The 19,419-nt window shown below is 43.7% G+C and overlaps 1 long non-coding RNA gene across 1 annotated transcript; it reads right to left on the minus strand.

Annotated features, from left to right (window-relative positions):
* Positions 1-3,367: 3,367 nt before the first annotated feature.
* LOC125248959 lies at positions 3,368-6,344 on the minus strand. The gene is made up of 3 exons (XR_007180454.1): positions 6,168-6,344; positions 5,921-6,054; positions 3,368-3,965 (listed from the first exon to the last, which is right to left on the minus strand). It is a non-coding gene; the product is annotated as an uncharacterized LOC125248959 (long non-coding RNA).
* Between the last annotated feature and the right edge of the window lie 13,075 nt (positions 6,345-19,419).

Raw genomic sequence — 19,419 nt, forward strand, 5'->3', positions numbered from 1 at the left:
TTTGCACTTTATCATGCTCCTTAACGAAAACATTGGTGTAGAAGGATTTTGAGCCAAATCACACCTCATACTCACATCTTCAAGCTGGCTTCCTGTTACAACAGGACCAAATTTGCATCACAATTGTAAAACTCCCTCACCTTTGTTTGGAGCATGATTGAATTTACACATAGCCACAGCTAAATGCAGCCGCATAGATTTGATCTTCAAACACAAAGTCAAATCTACATCTACATATGCCTCACAAAATGTTTGCATATAATGTTTTTGTTTTTAAGTCTTTAAGTCTAGACTGCACTATAACTGTGAATTTCATCCAGTTGTTGTTGTTGTTGTTGTTGTTGTTTTCCTTTGGACTTACTAAATCACTTCGTTATTTGTCTCACCAAATTAAATATCAAAATGTTAGTATTTCTCATTCTACCTAAGCACACAATTTGTATTATCATTAATGCATTTGAAACAACTCTGAAGCTTACTTCATATGTTTCTTTTGTATTTTGTCCATTTGACTTGTAATAATGTTTTTGGACATTTATTCAATTGAATCTCTGTATTTGGTTACACTGAATATTTTGATAATACTCTTCATGAAATGGGGTGTTTTAAACCAACATTTGTTGTTTTGTTATTATGCATCTCATACATCTATTTTGTGATTATTTTAAGTGTAACCATAATCAGATATTGTCATTAAACCCTTTCAATTACAAATGATGTGCTAACTAGTTTTGATTTAGTATGAACATGAATGTTCTCCCTATTGCAATACAATATTGTCACACTATAGCAACGCTCTCCCACATATTTTGCTATTGTAACTGCGCTTATTTCCGTCTTTGGTATAAGTTGCAGTGGGTGGTAATAGACAAGAAATGTACAGTATTCTAACATCTTACTGATAAAGTTTCTTTAGTCGCTCGGCAAACCTTACAGTCTGAACCGCTGTAGGAGTTCCACCCTTACAGAAGTACTACATGTATATTTACAGATTTTCCTGATGCACAAGTTGTGTTTTGGATGCTGTTGTGTCCCATTGTTCCCTTGACCAGCTCAATCACAACACTTCCTCGGTCAACCAGCTTCTGCAGCTCAGGTTTGCTGGTTAAGCTACTCAAGAGGTCATATCTGCTGAACATTACAGAAAAACAAAGTGCCACAGGTGTTTGTTTTATTTACATTTTTATGTTCTGCCATTAAATAAAATGTACACTGACCTGAAACCTTCAGATGCAGAATTCTGGACGCAACTTTATAAATGTTAATGTTTCTTCAGCAGTCCCTAACAGACCACACAATTTAAAACAGATTCAAAGAGCGTTAGTAACTGTAGAGGAATGGGGGGATTCATGGGGCTTTAAAATCTCTGCTTCTAAGACTAAATATATGGTATTTGTTTTTAAAAGAAAGTTTCCTAATCTAGGGCTGTGTATGTATGGGTCTCCACTGGAGAAGGTGAAGGTTTTTAAATGTTTAGGCATTTGGTTTGAAGAGCACATGACTTGGGCTGTGCATGTGGGTAAAATTGTGTTAAAGTGTGAAAGTTTTGAATGTTATGAGAGGTCTGGCTGGAAAATGGCTGCTCACTGAAATGGGAGAAATGCCCTTATGGTTAAAGCACATTAACTTAGGGTTACAGTACTGGGCAAAACTCAGCGGGTGAAATCATACCTTCACAGCAAGATCTGTTACAAGAGTTTACTGGAGATAATAAATACAATATATTTGTTGTCAAAGTAAATCAGAGAGCTAGGAAGATGTTTATGGAACAGGGAGGTATTGTAGAGCATGCAGGATGGTTACCTGTGCCCTATCGGATGATGCCTGAACTGAATATTGAGCTTGCTTTCCTTCAGGAAAAAGATAAGTGGGAGGTTACACCAGAAATAGTGGAATATCTTCATTGAATCAGTGAGATGATTGTTTTTACAGATGGATCTAGAGATCCAGTTAGTGGGAGAGCAGGATTTGGGGTGTATGTGGAGCAGCTAGGGTTGAAGATTGGACGGCACATTTCTAATGGAAGCTCTGTTCACTACTGAATTAATGTCAATTCTATGGGCTCTGTGGTGGATTGAGGAAGTCAGACCTAGAGAAGTCATTATCTGCTCTGATTCTGCTGATGCTCTACAACATTTAAGAGCAGGAAGATCTAAAGCTCGTCCTGATATTGTAAATGACATCTTGAATGTGATTTTTAGGATTAGGTTTGATTGCGATATCAGTTTTATCTGGATTCCCGGGCATGACAGGGTGAGGGGGAATGAGCAGGTGGATAACATTGAGCTTAGGAATAGAAGGAGAAGTTCATGTGTTATTGGGAGAGTGGAAATGAGAGAAAGAATTAAAGAGGACTTAATAAAAGAATGGCAAATTGGGTGGGAAAAGGAAATTAGGGGTACACACTACTTTTCTTTAAACCTGACATTAAGAAAAGATGTTTCTGTACTTTGATATCCCGCAGGAATTCAGTGAAACTGTGTGGATTGAGGTTGGAGCACTGTGGGTTAAAGTACTCTTTATGTATAGCAGGAAAACATGTTTCTGGACTATGGGAATGTGGGAGTCTGGAAAAGGTGTGTTTTCCTGGAATGTAGAAAATATAGGGTAGAAAGAAATATATTATTTGTTAAACTAGCAGGACTTGGAGTTGAGGCTTTTTCTGTTTTTATCTTTGTTTGGACACAGTAATAAGCATAAACTGATCACTGAGGAAGTTCTTCAGTTCTTCATGACACAGGACTGTGTGTGAGAATTTAGTTTAAATGTTGACCTGAGGAGGGCAGTAATACTCTTAGCAGTGTCTACACTGCCGGAATCCTACAAGAAGAAGAAGAAATAATGTTTGTTTCGGTTTCGTTTTGACCCGATCTTGAAGTGTCGGTGCTGAACGAACATCAGTGAGTTTGACGGTAAGTTCAGTTATCAGCTTTATTTAATATCGTGTCATGTTGTTATATGATGTTGTTCTGTGTGTTTATATGATCGTGACACACTCTTGTTCACTGACAACAACAAAAACTGACGAACATAAAATGGCGTCAGGAATTATACGGGATCTGCGACTTCACTTTTCTAATCTTTATCCAGATTATATCAAAACCGTGAAGATATTTCCACTGAAGCTATATTTAGTAGATGTAACTTGACCTGTGAAACATTTTCTTGTCTTCTGATAATTATAATGTTGTATAGGGAACAATTCCCTTGTCAAAAAATCCTAAAGGATTCCAATAAGAAATCTGTACAGGATTCCAATAAGAATTTCTATCATATTTTGGAACCAATCCTATAGGATTCCATTAGGAACTATCTTATAGGATATTTATGTCTTGTCCTAAAATATTCCTAATGGATTCCTATAGGATTCTGTGGGAATTGTCTTATAAGACAATAAATAAATATCCTGTAGGATAATTTCTACAGGATTTTAATAGGATCCAAATGGGCCCCTATTCCTATTCAGGACTATATGTAATTTTGTATTTATTTATTTATTTTTTAATCTTCTGTATCCTTAACTAACCAATGGTAGTTTTTGATTGTGTTTTACGGTTTACTTAAACACCTCAATGTAGACACTTTTCATTGTTCAATGCCTGTTGCATAACCTGCAGTCACATTATAAATGTCAGACGTGATTTGAAATGAGACAAATCAACAAATTCATGTTTTATTTTCATTTTTTATTTCAATTAATTTAGTCTTCTTTCATAACTTGAATTATATTGAATGTATTACCTTTTTTTACTGTCTAGATTATATTCATGACAGGCTTCATTACAGACAAAAACAAACAAACAAAAATGTTTAATGTTCAAATACAATGTTCCAGAAATCAGTCTGGTTTACACACACTGACACAATCACTGTGGTGCCTTTTTGCCAACTTGCATTCGTCTGCGCATTGCTAGGAGAATGCTTAATTATATTTGCTTCAACATTGAATTTATTTTTGATGTAGCCTGTAAGAGAGAAATAAACAGAACGCAAGTTTACAAAACATTACAATTATTGAGGAATGGTATTTGCCATATATGTACACAACAAAACTCCTCAAGGCTGAGCCTAAAACTAGTTCTTGTTTTCTATTACAAAGGTGTTTGTATGATATATATACAGGGGTTAAATTGCGCCGGGGCCGTCCGGGGCTGAGCCCCGGCACATGGGCTTAGGGCTTGTCATACGCTTGTCCGGGACTGCGGGACAAGTGGATTTTTTGATGTGAAAAATAATTTTACTTGCCTGACCAGATAAGTAGCTTGATTAAAATGTCAAAAACAACCATAACGCGAGAATGATTTATTTAGCTTAAGTGGCGATTGAGAGTGGATATTAATATATGTAATGTAAGTTACATTGGCGGTGATATTGCGCTGTTGAGACTCACGTAACCTCTTGAGGAGAATTCAAAACAAATGAGCTCTGCTCACACAAAGAAACTCAGTTATCATGTTGCAATAAAAATTTCATATGTGGGGTTTTTATAGCTATTTACGACATATGATCACATATCACCTCGGTTGAAATTGACACTAATTTTATACAACAGTTCAATAAACAAGTAGATAATATTAATGACTTACATTTTGGGAGCAATATTGCCTGTTTTTTGTTCTATTGTAGCGGCGAAAATAGTTCCAAACAAAGCAGAACCAGCGCATCTCTCAGCTACTCTCAGCCGTTTTGAATGATTCAGCGTTCTGAACGAATCGGTTGAGTGAAGATTCAATGTCCCAATCATATACAACTGCTTCATTATTGATTCAGCCTTTTGAATGAATCATTTGAATAAATGAATCAGTGGCTCACTCATTAAGACGGTCACTTGCCGCCATCTACTGGTGGTTTAATTTCATGTTTAAAAGTATAAATTTCCCACCAACATTTCTTATTTGCATATTCAAAAATATTTAAAGAATTTTATATCATTATTGAATTCAGTTGTACTTTTTCAATGTAAATTATTTAATTTGGTAACAGCCCTATAGTGTCTTACTATTTTAATTTATCAAATGTAAGAATTTGAAATAAAAGATTAAACATAAATGTAATTAGATTGTGGGGGAATGCCCTTAATAAAATACCCCCAGGGTAAATAACATAAATATGCAGATTTAAATATGTCACTGCTGATAAAACAGTGATGAGAATGTTGCTTGTTTCAGAATAAATTATATTTACAACACACAAAAAAAATCCTATTTTTTTCCAGGCAAGCTACTTTTTTACTCTGACAAGTAAATGACCATTTTAGTTGTCCAAGGGACAAGCATAAAACAAGGCTTAATGTCAAGCACTGTATTTTGTATTTAGATTCTCTCCTTTAATGGTAGCATCACTCTTATATTTGATACTGACACAAAGCACAGGCCTACAGAAAGATTTTATTGTCATCAGATGTAGATTTGCACACTACCAGCATCTATAGAATGATTTTGATCAGCATTTTAGTGTTCACTGCAACTCATTATACTTTAGTTTGTCAATTGATATGATTTTGTAGTCTTCGCATACACATGCACCCCTGAAACCAGAGCCCCCCCACGTAAAAAAATCCCAATTTAACGCCTGTAATATTATATTTATATATATAATTTTATATATATATATATATATATATATATATATATATATATATATATATATATATATATATATATTTATATAATATCATGAAACCGCCATAATCTTTAAAAAGAAAAAAAGAAAGAAAAAAAGTAATACAGATTTTTGCTCAAACTGTCCAGCATTAATTGAATATTTACACTATATACAAAATCAGGACAGAAGTGGATGAAAATGAACAAAAGTGCAAATGGCAATGTGTCTCCCAACTCCCAGTGATCGGATCGACCAAATCATGTGTAAACAGGGTCATAATTACAATCTTACATACACATTAAACACTTTTACATACCAGAGGAGTTTTCCATCGTAATGAAACTCAAACATGATAACTTTGAGGGCATCATGATGATATATTCTTCACTGCTCGAGTCTCCTCAGCAGAAAATCCCCTTTATCAAACTCAGTACAGCTGAACACCTCTCCCTACATAACAACAGAGAAGAAAAATCATCACTGTAAATAACATCAACCTGAGAAAGCTTTATTAAACAAATTAATTTCACTTTAACTTACAGCTATCAAACCATTTAACTAACCTTTAAAAGCATTGATGCATCTGTCTTCTGAAGTGATATCTGTATGTATCCTCCAATGGCTTGGGCTTTCAGACATTATTTGATGTGTCTGCTGTCATATAAAAAAAAAAAACCCTCAATAAGTTTAAATTTGCCATTATTCAGCAAGTTTGTTTTCAGTATAAATGTTAAGACTGACAGTTCTATTGGTACGGAGTGTATTAACAAGTTAACAAGAACACATCTTGAACTCTTTAGTTGCTTAATCTCTTTAAACCAAGCTAATAGTAGTAATATTTAACAGAACCCACACGAAAAAAATAATATAATTATTTTTAGTAAATACTCTAGTGTTTTTTAAACATATGGTAAAGTTACTACAGTAACTTGAACGAATTTGTTGTGGTAATTCTATAGAGGATTTAGTAAATCTACTATAGTAATATAAGCAAATTACTTTACCCAATACTGTACTAAGTTTTTACAACTATAGGGTTCAATACACCACAGTTTACTGTAGTAAAAACGTCTCGGTTACGTATGTAACCCTCGTTCCCTGAAGGAGGGAACGGAGACGTACGTCAGTAGTGACCGACGAATTGGGATATCGCTTAGAGAGCCCTATCATCTTCGTGTAAACTAAAACAAGCCAATGGAATTGGCGTGCGATATTTGCATAATGCGCACCGCCCCGACAGGTGTATATAAATAGGAAGCGGATGCAATCGCACTCTGTTTTTCGCTGAGGAGACAACTGGTGTCCGCACTACAGCGAGGGTACAGAAACTGTGGCGACGGGACGTACGTCTCCGTTCCCTCCTTCAGGGAACGAGGGTTACATACGTAACCGAGACGTTCCCTTTCAGTCGGTCACGTTCGACGTACGTCAGTAGTGACCGACGAATTGGGATCCCAACTAAAACGCCACAGTTACGAAACCCCTTCCAGTGCCCAGCGCAAGCTCAGCCGCCCATAGCACCGGCTGACGGTGAAGGGGGCGAGCTTACACCGAGAGAGTCTACTGCTGTCTAACCACTACCCACTAAGTAAACTAGACACACTGGGGAAGCGAACCCGAAGGGACGCTGCGGAGACCACTACCTACCCAATGGGGGAGGAGTTTACGTGGGAATACACATATGGACTGGCCCGGGGGGCAGTACGCATATGGAGTCCCTGGGATGGCTCCACCTGGTTAGGGGAGACTCATCTGACAGGTGACAGCAGAGCTGGCTCTGCTAAGGGAAAGACACGGACTCGGCCCGTAGGGAGTTTTAAACCGTGGAAAATACACATATGGGACCGCTCACGTAGAGGGGTCACGACATATGGGCCCCAGCCAACAGACAGCGTCAGCGACGGATGTAGGCCTGGCATCAGACACTCCGCAATGTCCGAGCCGAAGGGGGAGGCGGAGGAGCTCGACAGGGTTCGCCAAGCGGGGAACACGACTGGAGAAAAGTATGCACGTATCCGGCCAGTGGCGGGAATGGCATTGCAAGCCGACACTTAGAGTGGGTACAGCACGTCTACCGACTAGAGGATGCGAGTACACGTGAAGATACCGGCTCTACACGTAGGCTATAAAACCTAGCGAACGTGTTGGGTGTCGCCCAGCCCGCAGCTCTACAAATATCTGTCAGCGAGGCGCCATGAGCCAGCGCCCAGGAAGAGGCCACCCCTCTGGTGGAGTGGGCTCTCAACCCGAGCGGGCAAGGCACGCCCTGGGATTCATACGCCAAGGCGATGGCATCCACTATCCAGTGGGCCATCCTCTGCTTGGAGACAGCCTTTCCCTTCTGCTGGCCTCCGTAACAGATGAAGAGCTGATCTGAGGTCCTGAAGCTTCGCGTTCTATCCACGTAAACGCGCAGAGCGCGGACGGGACAGAGCAAAGCTAGGGCTGGGTCTGCCTCCTCCGAGGGCAGCGCTTGCAGGTTCACTACCTGATCTCTGAAGGGAGTGGTAGGAACCTTGGGCACGTATCCAGGCTGGGGTCTCAGAATAACGTGAGAATCACCGGGCCCGAATTCTAGGCACGTTTCGTCGACCGAAAATGCATGCAGATCCCCTACCCTCTTCAGGGAAGCCAATGCAACCAGAAGAACCGTCTTAAGAGACATTAGTTTCAGATCGACTGATTGCAAAGGCTCAAAGGGATGACCCCGGAGAGCTGTGAGAACCAGGGTCAAATCCCAAGAGGGTACGGAGGAAGGGCGAGGAGGATTTAATCTCCTCGCTCCCCTCAGGAATCTGACGATCAGATCGTGTTTCCCCAGGGACTTACCCTCAACTGCGTGGTGATGTGCGGCGATAGCGGCAACATACACCTTAAGGGTGGAGGGAGACAGCCTTCGCTCCAACCCTTCTTGCAGGAAGGAAAGCACGGATCCGACCGAACATGATCGGGGGTCCTCTCGGCGAGAGGCGCACCATTCGACGAACAGGTTCCACTTCAACGCATAGAGACTCCTAGTGGAAGGAGCTCTAGCGGAAGTGATGGTGTCTACGACCGCTTGCGGGAGATCACTCAGAACCTCCGCATCCCGTCCAGGGACCACACGTGGAGGTTCCACAGATCGGGACGCGGGTGCCACAGGGTGCCCCGTCTCTGAGTCAGGAGGTCCTTCCTCAGAGGAATCGGCCAGGGAGATGCTGTCGCGAGGAGAATGAGGTCTGAGAACCAGGTCCGAGTGGGCCAATACGGAGCCACTAACAGAACCTGCTCCCCGTCCTCCCTGACCTTGCACAGGAGCTGTGCGAGAAGGCTCACTGGGGGAGACGCATGTTTGCGCAGACCCGGGGGCCAGCTGTGTGCCAGGGCATCCGTGCCGAGCGTGCCGCCGGTCAGGGAATAAAACCACTGGCAGTGGGCAGTTTCCGGGGAGGCAAACAGGTCTACCTGGGCCTCGCCGAAACGCTGCCAAATCAGCTGGACCGCCTGGGGTGGAGCCGCCACTCGCCCGCAAGTGGAGGCTGCCGTGACAGCGCATCGGCTGCACGGTTGAGCACACCTGGGACATGAGTGGCCCGAAGGGACCTCAGATACTTCTGACTCCACAACAAGAGATGGCGGGCGAGTTGCGACATGCGACGGGAGCGTAGACCACCCTGATGGTTGATGTACGCAACGGCCGCAGTGCTGTCTGAGCGGACTAGAACGTGCTTGCCTGACAACAGCTTCTTGAAGCGGGCCAGCGCAAGACGAACCGCTAGCAACTCGAGGCAATTGATATGCCAATGCAGCTGAGGCCCCGTCCAAAGACCTGCCACTGCATGCCCGTTGTACGTGGCCCCCCATCCCGTGGCAGAGGCATCTGTGGAGACCACAGCGTGCCTGGACACTTGTTCGAGGGGTACTCCGGCCCGCAGGAACGAAGGGTCCGACCACCGGACAAGGGTGCGACGGCAGCTCGGTGTCACGGGGACACGGAGCGTGCCGCACTGCCACGCCCATCTCGGGACCCGGCCGCGGAGCCAGTGTTGAAGCGGTCTCATATGAAGCAATCCGAGCGGCGTGACCGCGGCTGCAGATGCCATATGCCCCAGGAGCCTCTGAAAAACTTTCAGTGGAACCGCTGTCCTGCGCTTGAGCGAACTCAGGCAGTTCAACACCGACTGGACACGCGCCTCGGTGAGACGCGCAGTCCGTGCAACCGAGTCTAGCTCGAGACCGAGATAAGAGATCCTCTGCCCGGGGGCGAGTTTGCTCTTGTCCCAGTTGACCCGAAGACCCAACCGGCTGAGGTGAGCTAAAACCATGTCCCTGTGTTCGCACAACTGCTCTCGCGAGCTGGCCAGGATCAGCCAGTCGTCGAGATAGTTGAGAATACGAACGCCCTGTTCCTTGAGGGGAACAATGGCCGCCTCCGCAACCTTCGTAAAGACGCGGGGTGACAGGGCCAGCCCGAAGGGTAGGACCTTGTACTGATATGCCCGACCCTCGAACGCAAACCGGAGGAAGGGTCTGTGTCGAGGTAGAATCGAGACATGAAAGTACGCGTCCTTCAGGTCTATTGCTGCAAACCAATCCCGGGGACGGACGCATTCGAAAATGCGTTTCTGCGTGAGCATCTTGAACGGCATCTTGTGAAGATACCGGTTCAGGACGCGCAGATCCAGGATTGGCCGTAGCCCACCGCCCTTTTTTGGTACAATGAAGTAGGGGCTGTAAAACCCCGACTTCATATCGGCTGGAGGGACCGGCTCGATTGCATCCTTCGCCAGGAGGACAGCAATCTCCGCCCGGAGAACAGGGGCACTGTCCAACGACACCTGAGTGAAGTGGACACCCCTGAAGACCGGGGGACGCCGGGCGAACTGAATCGCATAGCCGAGTCTGATAGTGCGAATGAGCCAGCGGGACGGGCTGGGAAGCGTGCTCCACGCCTCCAGACTCCGAACCAGCGGGACCAAAGGCACCACAGACGCACCGGGGGTGGGGCAGCAAGGCAGAGAGGGACCCGACTCGGGCGGCTTGGAAGCGGCCGCGAGTGGGGTCGGACTCTGCGAGGCAGCAGTGTGCAAGGGAGACGGCGCACGGGACGCGGTCTGCGCCATCACACTGCCGCCTGCTGGCGAATGGGGAGGGTGCTGCCAGCGGCGAGGCGGGGCCTGGCACACTGGCAGACACACCTTGTTGTGACCTGGAGCTTGAGGAAACTGCTCTTTTTGTGGCAAAGTGGGTACCGCTGGACTCCGGAGAGCCAGCGGCGGTAGATAGACAGACGCCACAAAATCCCCCCGGCCCTCCTCCGGGGGTGGGAGAGCAGATGGAATACTCTCCCGAAGGGCAGGAACCTTCCGCTCCAGGTCGCCCGTCTCAGGGCCGAGTTTTCCCCGACCGCTTGCCACCTGGCTTGGCAGAGACGGGCTGGGCACCACGTCCGCGACCGGCACCCTGCTGTTTGGCTGGTGTAGGCTGCTGCTTTGCCGACTTAGCAGGGGCGGAGGAAGACGCAGGCGGGCGCCCTCGGCGACGAGCGGGCTGAGGCTGAGCCACGGGCGGCTGGGTGGAGGCAGCAGCGGACCGCCGTGGCATGACATGTCTGATAGCCTCAGCCTGCTTCTGTGCAGCGGAGAACTGTTGGGCACAGCTCTCCACCGCGTCGCCGAAAAGGCCGACCGGAGACACGGGGGAATCCAGGAACCGATGTTTGTCGGTCTCCCTCATGTCTGCCAAGGTCAGCCAGAGGTGGCGTTGCTGGACTACCAGTGATGGACAGCCGCCACAAAATCCCCCCGGCCCTCCTCCGGGGGTGGGAGAGCAGATGGAATACTCTCCCAAAGGGCAGGAACCTTCCGCTCCAGGTCGCCCGTCTCAGGCCGAGTTTTCCCCGACCGCTTGCCACCTGGGTTGGCAGAGACGGGCTGGGCACCACGTCCGCGACCAGCACCCTGCTGTTTGGCTGGTGTAGGCTGCTGCTTTGCCGACTTAGCAGGGGCGGAGGAAGACGCAGGCGGGCGCCCTCGGCGACGAGCGGGCTGAGGCTGAGCCACGGGCGGCTGGGTGGAGGCAGCAGCGGACCGCCGTGGCATGACATGTCTGATAGCCTCAGCCTGCTTCTGTGCAGCGGAGAACTGTTGGGCACAGCTCTCCACCGCGTCGCCGAAAAGGCCGACCGGAGACACGGGGGAATCCAGGAACCGATGTTTGTCGGTCTCCCTCATGTCTGCCAAGGTCAGCCAGAGGTGGCGTTGCTGGACTACCAGAGTAGACATCGCCTGGCCAACAGAACGCGCTGTCACCTTCGTTGCCCGGAGGGCAAGGTCAGTGGCAGCGCGCAGCTCCCCAAGCAGCTGTTGGTCAGGACCTTCCTGGGGCATCTGCGACAGCGCTTTTGCCTGATAGACCTGCAAAAGGGCCATCGCGTGCAGGGCAGAGGCAGCCTGCCCACAGGCACTGTAAGCTTTCTCAGTCAGACCGGCTGAGAATTCACAGGCCTGGGACGGGAGACGCGGCTCACCGCGCCAGCCAGCGGCCGTTGGACACAACTGCATCGCAACAGACCGCTCGACTGGCGGGATCTTCGCGTATCCCCTGGCTTCCCCGCCGTCCAGGGAGGTGAAGGCGGACGAGGGACCAGGCCCTGTACGAGTCCCATACGGAGCTTGCCAAGACCTGGTCACCTCATCGTGTACTTCCGGGAAGAAAGGCATTGGGGCGGGACGCTGGATTTGACCAGCGCGACCCCCCCCCCAAGTACCAATCGTCCAACCGAGATGGGCCGGACAGGGTGGAGGGTCCACTCAAGCCCGACGCACAAGGCGGCCCGGGAGAGCACAGCCGTGAGCTCGGGATCCGACTCGGGCAACGCTACCGTCCCGGGCGGCAGCGCGTCCGGATCTTCCTCCCCGAGAACTCAGGCTCACCTTCCGATGCAGCGGTCGACATCCGATCCGCCGCCGGCACACCAAAGGTAACGGCTGGACAGTCCGTAGAGGGCCCAGCGGAAACCAACGGTGGCACGATGGGTTGCGGTGCTGATGAGGCGGCAGGGGCCCGAGGAGCGTTTCCGCTCGGCGGGGAAGCCCTGACCATAATCCTCAGGTCACCCTTCCTATACACCGCCGAACCGTCATTCCGGCCCGGGCCGGAAAAGACGGTCGAACGGGGCACAGGGGAGGGGGCCCCCGCTTCCTGAGACTTCAGGAAGGAGAGTCTCGACCTCAGCACCGCGATAGTCATGTTCCCGCAATGGGAACATGAACCATTCACAAAAGCTGCTTCAGCGTGCTGAATGCCCAAACACGAGATGCAACGATTGTGCCCATCAGCAGGGACCAGGGAACGACCGCACCCATTAACGCACAGACGAAATGACATACTGTCAGGGTTCGTCTGTAAAGCTCTTTTAGAAGGGGAAAACAGTCAACTCGCTCGTGCCGAAGCACACAGGGAGTGACGCGATGTGCCAGGTACACCACTCCCTGGACACACCGAGGAACCGGCCCAAATCGCAACACACACACTTTCACTCTAGGCGTGTGCTGTGAAAACAGCAGTTGAGAGCTATAGCTCGGATCCTCGGGAGCTCGCGACCTCGCTGTAGCACCGTTACACCGGCACACACGGCTTGCTGTGAATCCTCTTCGAGGCAGTTTAGTTCACACAAACAGTCTTCTTAAACAGGACACCACTGAATGGCTCCGAAGCGAAAGACAGAGTGCGATTGCATCTGCTTCCTATTTATATACACCTGTCGGGGGCGGTGCGCATTATGCAAATATCGCACGCCAATTCCATTGGCTTGTTTTAGTTTACACGAAGCTGATAGGGCTCTCTAAGCGATATCCCAATTCGTCGGTCACTACTGACGTACGTCGAACGTGACCGACTGAAAGGGAACTGATGGGAGCCCATAGAGATTTTGTTCAATGATTCATTGCTGGAGGATGATCTCAGTGAATTCTCATGATTAATGGGTGAACCATTGAAATTTTGTTGAATGACGAGTGGCAAGGCAAAGATCCTTTTTTAACAACAATATCTTTACTATGAGACATGCAGGAGTTCAATGCGCAATATACAAAACAATATACAACCCCGTAGTACCAACTCGCTCATGCGTATAAGCAAGCTTTAGGATCTTAGTCTGCTCAGATTTAAAGCTACAGAACACTACTATGTTCCACACTAAAAAATAACAATGTTGTAAACTATATTGAAAATGCCTAAATTCTGGAAACACTCTTGCAAACTGTGAAGCAAATATTGAAATAATGTAAAATAAATATTTAGTTTGATCTGATGTTGACAATCAATATGAAAGTTTCTCAAACTTCCCTTTACTGAGCTTTTGTGAGAAAATAACATTATGTCTCATTTCATAATTCAACTGTTTCTCTAAATGTGCAGAAGTGCTTGAATCTTTCTATCATGAATGTTGTTCAGCATCATGAATGAATGAAGAATAAACACCAACCTCTTTGTTCTTCAGTATCTTCAGTGTGTTTCATTCTGCAGGGTTCTGGATCACTCATGTTCTCACTGTCCTCTTTAATAAACGCAGTCTCCTGATGCTCTGATGCTCCTCTAATGGGAATATTCCTGCATTTATTGCTAGACTGCTGTGGGAGGAGCTTCACTGATGATGTGATTGTTGTGGGAGGAGCTTCACTGATGATGAATTCCAGTGTGGGAGGAGATTATCTGCAAAAATCAAAAATATAATTTACTGTATTTGTAATCCGCTGTAACCTGATGTTCCTCCGGCTTCACTTCTTTTGCTGAAACATATCAGCATTGAACTGGTTATGGAGCAAGTTTTGCAACGAGTACATGCACACACACACACACACACACACAGGGCTAGGGAGTAACAAAATACATGTAACAACATTACGTATTTAAAATACTAAATTTGAGTAACTGTATTTCGTTACTGTATTTGTTTTTATAGGGTTAAAGTCCAGATATCATATTCTAGTGTCTGCATCAAATTAAATGTAAAAAAAAATTGATTTGACATAGAAAAGCAGTTAAATGCAAGTGTATTTTAATGTTTCAAACAAGTTTTGTTTTAAAAAAACAAAATTATTTAATGTTGCATCATCATTTAGTGTAACAGATATATTTAATGTAAAAAGGACAGTTATTTTTTACCTGCACTTAATAAAATATATAAAATAATAAGACATCATACTACATTTAGTTAAATTTTATATGATTAAAACTTAGTGGTTTGAAGGATAGTGTTAGCCTGACGTGGTCATACTCAATTCTAGTTCGAATATGAGTCTGATACTGCTCCATTGGGCTTTGATTATGGGGGCGTATTTCAACCGATCCAGGAAAGAGCTCAATTGGATAGACCTACAACCAATCAGAGCTACAGAGTAAGTGATGTATGTTGAGCGACGCATAGTTGTCAACAGAACTCAACTGCACACATGCTGGAACTAGTAGAAGATGAGCGTAAACAAACTTTGCCGGTGTTTTAAAAAGAATAAGTATACACGGAGTACTTGCCAATTAATGCGCTGTCAATATCTTCTATAACGGACGCGATGGCGGAATCTACACATCTCAGTTCTTCAACAACAGCCATTATTGTTGTAAACTAATTCAACCCAAGCGCTCTTTGATGACGTGGCTGATTACGTTTCTGGTGATAATCTGTCAATCATCGCCCTGACAAATGTGATTGGTCCGAACAGTTTCTGTTCGGGCATAATTACTCCTCTACGGATCAAGTCCAGACCGAACTCCCCGACCTCAAAATGTTGTGGGCGGGGCTAAGTTCGGCTGGCATCCAGGCTAGGATAGTGTATAACTATACACTATATAAAGTATAAATATTTAAAATGTCATTAAAAATGTATTTTTGACATTGAGTATTTTGGGTTTGAAACGACATGATAAAAGATTTAAAAAAAAGATTGGCTTGGGTCAGACTCGTTTAGCTTCTCTCCTTTCATTGTGCCCATACACGAGCAGAACACACATAGGCTACTGTATGAAATACAAATGGCAAGCTGTTTTGAATTTTATTCATTCTCAGGATATGGATTCTTGATAAATACAATTCAATTCTTGATATCAGGAATTACATTTCAACTAGTAACAATGTTATTTATTGATATCAACAATTCCAGTTCTTGATATCTGTAACTTTATTTTCACTAGTGAAATGTCACCATAGGCTGCCATTCAAATTCAATTGTTGATATCAAGAATTGACTTCTTACTAGTTGAAATTCCAATTTCACATATCAGAAACAATTCTTACTAGTAAAAATTGTTTTTTTGATATCAATAATTAATTGATACTAGTAAAAATGTCACTCACATCAGGCAGCTATTCCTTTTAAATGCTTCGTTATTAATAACATTGCTGCATCATAATCAATCTAGCATTGTTCTAATCAAGTTTTTATGTTTTCATAGACAGGTTTTCATGTCATATTTTTATTTTTAAAACTCATTTTCCTAACAGTCTTCAGATATTTTCATTGTCTCCATCAAACCTATTGATGATCGAAATGAAAAATTGCCAAAAATGCCCATCCCTATTCTCTAATCGCAGAGGGCTCACTTGCTCAACACAGCCCAGCATTACAATATGCCATAATTCCAGCCAATCAGAGATGAGACTGCTACATTCTGATTGGCTGGCTTGACAACCAATCACAAGACTCCCTGCATCACCAACAGAGTAAGGGAAAATACATGGTGGAAGAGACGTTTGTTCAATGGCTTGAAGACTATCAAAGTCCGTTTAAGACTATATAAAGTCTTTGACACTATTTTCAAGTTCAAATGTCTACCACTCAAAGTAGCTTATTTTTAATCAAAATCATATAGCATTACATAATGGCATGTCCCAGTGTTTCCTACACCTCAATTAAATGGTAAGTTAGTTCTAACTTCTCACTGAACTGCAGGTTATGCAATTAGTGGAATTTAAAAGTGACTGAGCTGGGGTCTCTGACAAAACTTGCCTCTGGATATTTAAAAACAAAACTACTCAAATAAAAAGAAATCAAATGTAATAACGGTAAAGTAATTATCAAAATACTTCACACTAGAAAACAAAGCTTCATATGTCACAGATCACATGGTTATAGTAAAACTAAGGTCTTATACAGTGCTTCACTATTAGATGTTTAGTTTTTTTGATAAAAGCTTCAGTGTTAAAAGTCACATCAATAACTTGTATTATGTTTGTTTCAACAAATGTTCACTGTGCTTGGATTATACTCTCATCCTCTGAAACAGCCACCGTTACAAATAGATCAAACTCTGTGTTGAAGTGAATCTTCTGCAGGTGAATCATGATGATTGTGATTGTGTTTTTCAGTGAGGAATGAAACTGCAATTCAGACTCACTTCAGTTTGAATGTGAACAGGCATTTGTTTCTGTCATATTGTCTGATATTTGTGATCATTGCGTGTTTAAACATGTTCTGAATGAAGTGACTTGTCTCTCCAGCTCTCAGGTCAAACATTAAAACATTTCATTCCGTTATTGATTGATCATTGTTATAGATCAGCTGATTTGATATTTGATCACTTGTAACTTCATATAGAGGTTTTTTTTTTTTTTTTTTACGATTACAGTTAGGACTCATTTACACACTTAACAAAACAATATTTTATGTTTGTTTGTGAAAAATAGACATTTTTCTTTTCTTACTCTTGATCTCCAATGACAAGAATGACAATTTAACTTGAATGTCATATTCCATGTTTTTATTTCAGACATTTCAGAGACCAGATCAGTGATCCGGATTCTTTTGATGGGAAGACATGGTTCTGGGAAAAGCTCATCAGAAGGAAGCTCTATACTTGTTGAAACAAGGTTTAAAGAGCATGTGTCTGAAATGTGTGATGGTAAAAAAAAGAGAAACAGATGCATGTGATTATTTCTTACATCATGATTCTGTTCACACATGGAGATGAGCTGGAGGATCTGGAAGAGGCATTGATGAACATCTAAAACTGAAAGATCATGCTGATCTCGAGCAACTGTTGACTGAATGTGGAGGAAGATTTTACTCTTTCAATATCAAGAGTAAATCCATCATTCAGGTAGAAGAAATACTGCAGAAGATTAAGGGAAATTTTGGGAGATTTATCTTGGAACGAATGAAGAGGAGCAACAGCAGAGTCAATATTGTCAGATGTAGGTTGTTTTATTGTTGTGAATGTTGTTTTTAACTTTGTGTGACATTAGTGGGCGGAGCTACTGTAAATTAACACTTAGTAATAGACACTCTGAATAATCTTGTTTTCCGTTTGCATTAAGATTATTTTTATTACCACACTGGCAGATATTTATCATTTTACTTAAGTAAAATGCACAATCTTGATTTAAGAATTTTTAGATATTTATACTTGAAATAGGACAAAAAATACTCAGTAAGAAAAGCATTTTTACAGCGTGAATGAATGAATGGACTATTTAAACATCACTTGCACTTTAAAAAGGGGGAGGAGACCGAAGGAAACTTGTAGATTCTGGAAGCTTCTTCAGCGCCGCATCCAGTGTAGAATATATCACAGATTATAATGGGTTCTATTATCTTTTGACCCGTCACGCCGCTCGCGTCTGGTGTACACAACTCTTCCACATGCTGCTCGATGAACTCGATGCTGCAACAGAAACTATTGGCTCTCTCTTTTCCAGCACATTAGATGCAGTCGCTCCTTTACGTCTAAAGAAGATTAAGGAAACTAATCCAACGCCGTGGTATGATGAGCACACTCAGGCTCTAAAACGAGCTGTGAGAAAAGCTGAACGTAGTTGGAAGAAAACAAAACTAGAAGTTTTTCGCCTTTCGTGGAAAGAAAAAATGATTGAGTACAGAACGGCTATAAGAAATGCTAGATCTACTTATTTTTCAAATCTCTTAATAGAAAACAAACATAATCCTAGGTACTTATTTGACACAGTGGCTAAATTAACTAGAAACAGAGATTCAACTGCTGACGTTTCCAAAGAGCACAGCAGTAATGACTTTATGAACTTCTTTACTTGCAAGAGTGACAATATTAGAGAGAAAATTATAAACATGCAACCGTCTACAGTTTCGCTTCAGACAGTGCACTGTAGTGTCCCTGAGGTAAAACTAGAATCATTCGCCGCTATAGGAGAGGAAGAATTATCTAAACTTATCAAATCATCAAAATCAACAACATGTATGTTAGACCCAATGCCGACTAAACTACTGAAAGAAATGCTTCCAGAGGTCGTAGGTCCACTTCTTGATATAATTAATTCATCGTTAACACTAGGATACGTGCCAAAAACTTTTAAGCAGGCTATTATTAAACCTCTTATTAAAAAACCTCAACTAGATCTGAGAGATTTAGTAAATTACAGGCCAATCTCGAATCTACCTTTTCTGTCAAAGATACTAGAAAAGGCAGTTTCAACACAACTGTGCTCCTTTTTAGAAAGAAATGGAATCTGTGAGGATTTCCAGTCAGGATTTAGACCATACCATAGTACTGAGACTGCTCTCGTTAGAGTTACAAACGATCTACTCCTATCATCCGATCGTGGCTGTATTTCTCTATTAGTGTTATTAGATCTCAGTGCTGCTTTTGACACTATCGATCACAATATTCTTTTAAAAAGACTTGAAAACTATATTGGCATTAGTGGAATTGCTTTGGCATGGTTCAAATCTTACTTATCTGACCGTTACCAGTCTGTAGTAGTTAATGAAGAGATGTCGTATCGATCACAAGTTCAATATGGAGTACCACAAGGCTCAGTACTAGGACCGCTGCTTTTCACTCTGTACATGCTGCCCTTAGGAGAGA

This window comes from Megalobrama amblycephala, linkage group LG1 (genome assembly GCF_018812025.1).
Source record: "Megalobrama amblycephala isolate DHTTF-2021 linkage group LG1, ASM1881202v1, whole genome shotgun sequence".
Classification (NCBI taxonomy): Eukaryota; Metazoa; Chordata; class Actinopteri; order Cypriniformes; family Xenocyprididae; genus Megalobrama; species Megalobrama amblycephala.